The sequence below is a fragment of the Grammomys surdaster genome, unplaced genomic scaffold (assembly GCF_004785775.1).
Source record: "Grammomys surdaster isolate TR1022 unplaced genomic scaffold, NIH_TR_1.0 125789, whole genome shotgun sequence".
Taxonomy (NCBI): Eukaryota; Metazoa; Chordata; class Mammalia; order Rodentia; family Muridae; genus Grammomys; species Grammomys surdaster.
Window position 1 is genome coordinate 2,371,074 of NW_021620620.1, and position 8,269 is coordinate 2,379,342.

Here is an 8,269-nt window from a genome sequence, read left to right on the forward strand (position 1 = left end):
GAGGAGGAAGGAAAGAACTGAGGGCCAGTGGTTCCATGGATAGGAGAGAAGAGGCTCGGGCAGTCAGGGTGCTCCCAAACATACCTACTCCCCCAACGCAAAATTTCAGGAAGGTGTGCCCACCCAGGAAGTGTGTTTATCTGAGAGGTGCGCCCACCTGGGAGCTCTCTGGGGGTGGAGGACAGGCAGTAGACCTGGACCTATTAAGTCTCATACCTCCCAAGTGCCTTTGCAGAGGTCTCTGCTTCCCAAAACCCCTGTTCTGGACTCAGCTGATAAACATCAAGGTCAGCCTGCTCCAGGAAGAGCCTTCTCTGACCTACAGGCATCTGCCGTGCTCCTGGCCTTTAACCCCAGTCACAGGCTCTGGGCTAACCTCTGGAAAGAGAGGCCATGCTCTGGCCTTAGGCCTGTTCTTACTCAAGGATCCTGCCTCCTGCCTCCTCCTGTAAGCCCTCTGATGTGTAACTTAGGGAAAATAAACCTTCCAACCTCAGCTGCTCTTAGTTAACTTCTGTTAGGTAAATATTATTTGGGTGTGTTTCTACCCTACCTTAGATCATTCAGTTCCCAAATAAAAGACACAAAAAGCTTTATATTTATAATAAGCCTTAAAGCTTAGAACTAGGCAGATACCATCAGCCCTCTCTGCTATTTTGTCAATGTCCCTAGTCAATACCCCTGAGATATCACTTGCCTTCTTCTGCCTGGACAGATCCTGCTCCAATAGGCAGGACCTCCATGGTTATGTGCTCATGATCCATGTACCCCATGGTGACATCTTCCTTCTTCTTCCTCTCTCTTCCCCCCTCCTCTCTCTACCTGCAACCCCACACACAAAGAGGTAACTGAAAACCCGCCTACCTCTAGCTACTGCCCAATCACAGGCTTTAGCGTTTTATTTATCAATTAACTTGGGAAGCAAGGTTACATAGCATCACTTGGTGTATGTGAGGATCTCCTCATTAGGGGCAACCAGATCTTGCAGTATGGAATTTAGCATCTGGATAGTAACACCAGACCAACCTCCTACAAGCTTCCTTCCTTCTTTCGTTTTCTTCTCTCCTTTTTGAAAGTTAAATATTGTTTAGGTTTTACCTAGATGTATCTGGGTGTATCTGAGTGAGGATTTGTGCATACAAGTGTAGTGCCCCCAGAAGTCAGAAGAGGGTGTAAACCCCTTGGAGCTGGAGGTAGAAGGAGGCAGGTAAAGTCCACTCTTCATGGATGCTGGAACCTAATCTCCAATTCTCTGAGAGAATAGCACATCTTCTGCTGAACCGTCTCTCCAGCCTCCCCATCTTTAAACCTAACTTTATTTTTTGTGACACGGTCTTATTTGGGAACTGTGTAGCTCTGGCTGTCCTAGAACTCGCTATGTAAACCAGGCTGGCCTTGAACTCACAGAGATCTGCCTGCCTCTGTCTCCTGAGTGCTAGGATTAAAGGCATGGACCACTATATCCACGGTTTATCTTTATTATTATTTTATAATTATTATTAATTCATTATTGTTGTTATTATTATTGTTATTATTATTATTTTATGATATAAGATCTCATATATTCCACATTGCTCTCAGACTTACCATGTATTGAAGTGGCCCTGAGCCCCTGACCCTCCTGCACCCACCTCCCAGTGGTGAGGTCACAGCAGTAAACCGCCATACACAGCTGCTTTTTAGGCGTTTTGGTTTGTCCTTTTGAGACAGAGTCTCACTCAGTAGTCCAGGACGGCCTCTAACTTCCAGTGATCCTTTCTGCCTCAGCTTCCCAAGTACTAGCATTACAGGTAGGAACCATGCTGGGAGTTTTTTGGTTGACTTTAAAAATCACTAACTTGAGGCATGTAAACTGGCTCAGTGGATAGAGAGCTTGCTGCTAAGATTAATGACCTGGGTTCAATCCCTGTAACTACATGATGGAAGGAGAGAGCTGATTCCTGCAAATATTCCAGCCTCCACATTCACATTGTGCTGTACATGCACACACATGCACATGACTACACACACAAGTAAAGAACTGAATGAATGAATAAATAAATAAAGTGTTTTTTTAAAAGATTTATTTATTTATTATATATGAAGCTGTCTTCAGACACACCAGAAGAAGGCATCAAATCTCATTACAGATGGTTGTGAGCCACCATGTGGTTGCTGGGATTTGAACTCAGGACCTCTGGAAGTCCAGTCAGTGCTCTTAACCACCGAGCCATCTCTCCAGCCCTTGTTTTGTTTTTTTGAGACAGGGTTTCTCTGTGTAGCCCTGGCTGTCCTGGAACTCACTCTGTAGACCAGGCTCACCTCGAACTAAGAAACCGACCTGCCTCTGCCTCCCAAGTGCTGGGATTAAAGGCGTGCGCCACCACCGCCCAGCTAAAATTTTCTTTTAAAATATCATGTTTGGGGCTGGAGAGATGGCTCAGTGGTTCAGAGCACTGACTACTCAAAGGTCCTGAGTTTAATTCCCAGCAACCACATGGTGGCTCACAACTATCTGTAATGGGATCTGATGCCCTCTTCTGGCATGTCTGAAGACAGCGATAGTGTACTCATATATATAAAATTATATATATTCATATATATAAAATAAATAAAATCTTTAAAAAAAATCATGTTTGGGGCCAGGTGAGGTGAATGACTCTACTTGCTGCTCTCAGGAGATAGAGGCAGGGGAATCATGAGTTCAGGGCCAGACTGGGTTACAGAGAGGCCTTGTCCTGAAAAAGAAAGTGAACTAAATAAATCACTAAATGCAACTGAGCAGCATAGTAGACTCTACCTGCATTCTGCACATGGCACCTCGGCCACGTGGCTTACGATGATGACAGTCACCTAGGTTACTTTAGGAATCTGAAGGCCACTTTCACTAAACAAACTTGACTGGACTTGTCAAAGGGTGACTGACACATGTGTGTCCCCTTTGTCACCTTAACCTTTAGGTCATGCTTTGACTGTGTAGATAGGTATGTTAGTCAGTTAAGTAATGTTTGTTTGGGATTAGCATCAAAGACTGACTTACCAAACTCAACAATCCCTCTCTTCCCCTTTGGGGTCAGTGACTTCTCAGGGCTGCTGGGGCACTGGAGAGGTCCCTGTATGTGTCCAGTCATCCAACCTTTCCTTACCAAAGTCCCAATCCTTTTCCTTTTGTCTGAGAACAAAAAAGCTTTAGTTGGCTGAATTTCACTATTTCACTCTGGGGCCTACACACACACACACACACACACGTCACACAAATGCTCAATAAAAATACCCCTGCTAAGTATCTATTAGGATCAACTTCAGCTTTGAGGGCTCCCAGGATGATCAGAGAAACCCCAAGGCAGAGGAGGAAGGAGCCACATCCACTGGGTGAGTAGTCTCCTGGATCCTCAGCCAGCCCTTCTGTATTCCTTAGTTGACTTTCCCATTCTAGTGAGGGTCTCTGCCTTCCTCATGAGGAACCCCCATGTGATGTCACTCCCCCATCCCTCACAGCCTTTTACTCCCTATTTTCCCCAAACCCCAGTAAACCTGTCTGCTGACCTGCTCCTGCCCCATCCTTCTTACGGGTGAGCTGGCTCTGGAGTTTAGACAAAGCACAGCAGTCAGCAGGACTGACCCTCTGCAGCTGTCTGCAACAACCCAGAACTCCTCCAAGCCATGGCAGCAAGAACACAAAAGACATGGTGCAGCAAGAAGATGCCCAGGGTGCCACTGACTGCTGCCTTACTTGAGCAGCAGCAGCAGCAGCAGCAGCAGCAGCAGCAGCAGCACCTTCCTGGGGCATACAGACAGGAGCAACAGGTCTCTGTAGTGTGAAATCTTTTGACCTGGTCTCCCTGAGATGGAAGAGCCATGGGACACCTATATGTGCCAATGCTTTGGCCATTGCTGGAACCTATCTGAGGAACCAAGCAGGTAACAGGTTCTACACCAGGCTATGTTAAAGGTTCACTGAGATGGACCTCTGCCAGCTGAAAGACCACCACCTACTGGGTCTCCCAGCACAAGGCAGATGGGTTTCCAGATTCCAATGGAATTTTTTTTAACCTCCTCTGGGTGGTGGGCGTGGGGTGGGGTGGAGCAACAACTGTTTATTACTTCGAGGTGTCACCTGTCAGGCAGGTCCTAGCCTTAGTTTCTTACATCTAACTCCCTTCTTACAATCTGGTAAGGAAACAAGCCAGGAAGGAGAGACCCAGGGCCATAGATCCCTAAGTGCTCTTGCAAGCAGGGCTCAGCAACCTCATTCTCTGAGGGGCTCAAGGCAAGAGACTTCAGGTCAATGTCTTAGGGCTAAGGACACTATCTTTTTGTTCCAAGAGTCGCAGTCGCTGAAAAGGATGATCCCGTCCCAGAGGATGTACAGAGAAGTGCAGGTGGTGTTAGGGAGGAGGGTGAAGAATAGGGGGTGCATATTCCTCCCAGGCTCCAACCCTGGTTTAATGTTAGCCCCCCTCTGCCATCAGTGACTTTCAGAATGTGGGCTTTTGAGGGAGCAGACTCTACTGAGAGTTAACCCTGCACAGCTATGGGTCTCTAGGACATTGCCCTTACTACATCCCAATTCCTTTCCCAGGAGTGGATAAGCGCCGCCAGGGACCTATAGACCAGACTGCAAACTAGGATCTGACAAGACTTTGCCTATCTTCAGCCATCAGCAGTGAGGAGACTGGGCACTTCTCTCCAGTCTGGGAACGGCTGAGCTTGGCTCGGAGCTCTGTTCAGCTACTGTCTCCTTGATGTGCCCTTAATTAAAGCTACTATTATACTTTTGGGTTCACTTTAGTGATTCCACCAAGCAGAGCTCAGCTCTTTGGCGCCATTAGGGGCGGGTTTCCCATCCTCTCAGACGCCTACTACTCATTAGCTCCCCAATTCAAAGCTCCCCTTCTCCTGGAAGCAGGCTGCACCTACAATGGGAATAATCTGTCCCCTGACCCTCTGGGGACTCTTCTCTGAAGCTGAAGGAATGCTCCTGGGGGCTTGGGAGAGGAGCCCGCGCCTGGGGCTGCGGGAAGGGGAGTGTTGGGGGGTACCTCAGGCGACAGGAGGCAGTGCAGGCTACAGTACCGCAGGAGCTGCGCACCCGGCCACACCCTGTGGTGACTCACCAGGAGCGCAGTCCCTCAAGGAAGAAGCCTGCGTGCGGGTAACCCTGTGCCAGTAGCCTTGGAGTGCAGCAACCGTGAGGCAGTGTGCTTGTGCGAACTCCCTTTAGCTTCCAATTCTTCTCAAGCCAACTATAAACTTCTGGTCCAGAACGAAGCTGCACAATTTCGTCCGACAAGTCCCAAATGGAGTAGGAATCCTATGAAGCCAGCTCCCACCCAGCACTCAGCACGTGTCCACGCACGGGACCTCAGCCCAGGGCGCGCCCTGCTGCTGGGTGACTCAGAGATGCCGCAGGGTGAGGCTACGCCTAGGCAACTATTCATCAGAGACTTATCAGGGGAAACCTTTACCCGCCTCCCTTTCCTTCTCCATATCTTTTTGAAATTATTGTTGCCGCCTGTCGTAGCACCTTTCCCCAATTGGCCCGTAAAAGGTTTACCACTTCAGTTTAAAAAAAAAAAAAGGGACCACGCCCTTCCCAGTTCCTTGGAGATTAAAACCAGCCTTCCTCAGCCCGCCAGCTGGGGGCAGTGTCTCCACGAGCTCAAAAAAAGCCTTTGCTCTGAGTTTTCTTCACCCACACTCCAAGCTTGCACCGGTACTTGGATCCTGTCCCCACCCACCCACCCACCCCCGCCCCGCACACACAAAGAAGGCCTCCCCAAGTGTGCAAAAGGAGCCGATATCATTACCTCCAGCTCAAGGAGAAGGCCCTAAAGGGACGTCTCGGGCTGTCTGAGGGTTTCTGACATCTCCAAGAGACTTCATCTGCAAAAACTAGTGCTGGGTCGGGAGCAGGAGCTAAGAGCAGGACCTACGATGTCCCATTGTCTTTCTGCTGTTTATCCTTCTCCAGTGTGACTCAGGGACACATCCCAGGCCGCTCACACAGTTGCTTCTTACCTGTTCTGCTTTAGGCATGGATGTGGGGCCTAGCTCTTGCTAGGAGAGGAAAGGTCAAGTCTGTGGGGTCCGAGGGCTTCTAGGAAAAGATTTTTAGTGACACGTTTCTGAAATAGGCTTTCTGTTCCAGTTGAAAGCTATGTCTTCCCAGGTTACCTGCGCTCCAAAGTCATGTACTAGCCCCCTGCCAACTGTCTCTCAGGCATTCCCTTCCTCTCTGTCTCAGCTGAATGGCTTCCCCTTTAGTTCCTTTTTGATGACCACCTGATCAAGTTCTTCAGGTGCCATAGCTCAACACTCAGCTTGGCTCCTCCTTGGTTCTTGTCTCAGTTTGGCTCCGCCCCTCTCCTCCCTCCCCCCCCCCCTTCACACACACACACACACACACAGGCACACTGATGTGAGTCCAGGTGTCTGAGGGAAAGCAGAGGCATTCGATCCCCCTGGAGCTTGAGTCGCAATGGTTGTGAGCTGTCTGACATACTGACACTGGGGCTGGAACTTGAACTCATGGACTTTGCAAGAGCAGTATTCATTCTTAACCACTCTGCAGCCAAAGCCATGTATTCATTTATTTCTCTATTTATTTTGAGGCAGAATCTCAGTATGTAGCCTAGGCTGGCGTTTAACTCTTCACGTTCCTAGATTCCCATCTCCCCAGTACTGGGGTTACAGGCAAGTCACTGACAGCTTCCCAGGCTTGAGTCCCTTCAGACTGTAAGCAGGCAAGAGCAGAATTTCCTACTCGCCAGTCTTTCTTCCTTCTTTCCCTCCTCTTAGCCCTCTTCTACTTTGTGAAAACACGTAGTATTTGCATTCCATTGCCCAAGCCCAGCCGCGCCTTTATTCTTGACTTAGATCTACAGCTGAAGATAGTAAAAGCTTCCCATCATTCCTTTGGCCAAAGTATTTTTCTGCTGCTTCTTGATTGGTTAAAGTCGTTTCTCCAGTGTTTTCAAGACTGAAACACTGATAAGCTCTCTGGGATTTGAGATGACAATGTTTACATCTGGGTAAAGGGCCCATAATGATTTATAATATACATATGATGTTTTCTTCCTTCCTTCCTTTCTTCCTTCCTTCCTTTCTTTCTTTCTTTCTTTCTTGTTTGTTTTTTTTTTGGTTTTTGTTTTTTTTGTTTTTTGTTTTTTTTGAGACAGGGTTTCTCTGTATAGCCCTGGCTGTCCTGGAACTCACTCTGTAGACCAGGCTGGCCTTGAACTCAGAAATCCACCGTCTGCCTCTGCCTCCCAAGTGCTGGGATTAAAGGCGTGTGCCACCACCGCCCGGCCAGCATTTTCTACTCTTAAAGATATTAAACATTAAGAAAGAAAGGTGTGTAAGGCAAAGGACACTGTCAATAGGACAAAACGACAACCAACAAATTGGGAAAAGATCTTTACCAATCCTTCATCTGATAGAGGGCTAATATCCAATATATACAAAGAACTCAAGAAATTAGACTCCAGACAACCAAATTACCCTATTAAAAAATGGGGTATAGAGCTTAACAAAGAATTTTCAACGGAAGAAACTCGAATGGCCAAGAAGCATCTAAAGAAATGTTCAGCATCCTTAGTCGTCAGGGAAATGCAAATCAAAACAACCCTGAGATTCCATCTCACACCAGTCAGAATGGCTAAGATTAAAAACTCAGGTGATAGTAGATGCTGGCGAGGGTGTGGAGAAAGAGGAACACTCCTCCATTGTTGGTGGGACTGTAAGATTGTGCAACCACTTTGGAAATCAGTCTGGCGGTTCCTCAGAAAATTGGACATAGCATTACCCGAGGATCTAGCTATACCACTCCTAGGCATATACCCAGAAGATGCTCGAACATATAATAAGGACATATGCTCAACTATGTTCATAGCAGCCTTATTTATAATAGCCAGGAGCTGGAAAGAACCCAGATGTCCTTCAACTGAGGAATGGATTCAAAAAATGTGGTATATTTACACAATGGAGTATTACTCAGCTATTAAAAACAATGAATTCGAGAGGTTCCTAGGTAAATGGATGGAACTAGAAATTATCATCCTGAGTGAGGTAAGCCAATCACAAAAGAACACACATGGTATTCACTCACTGATTATTGGATATTAGCCTAGAACCTTGAAATGCCCAAGATGCAACTCACAGGCCACATGAAGCCCATAAAGAAGGAAGACCAAGTGAGGGTGATTCGGTCCTTCTTAGAAGGAGCAACAAAATACTCAAGGGAGCAAATATGGAGACAAAGTGAGGGACAGAAACTGAAGGAGGGGCC

General features: G+C 47.4%; 1 long non-coding RNA gene across 1 annotated transcript; it reads left to right on the forward strand.

Moving 5' to 3' along the window:
* The first annotated feature begins 3,142 nt into the window (after positions 1-3,142).
* Positions 3,143-4,757, forward strand: LOC114640196. The gene is made up of 2 exons (XR_003714119.1): positions 3,143-3,900; positions 4,562-4,757. It is a non-coding gene; the product is annotated as an uncharacterized LOC114640196 (long non-coding RNA).
* Positions 4,758-8,269: the final 3,512 nt, after the last annotated feature.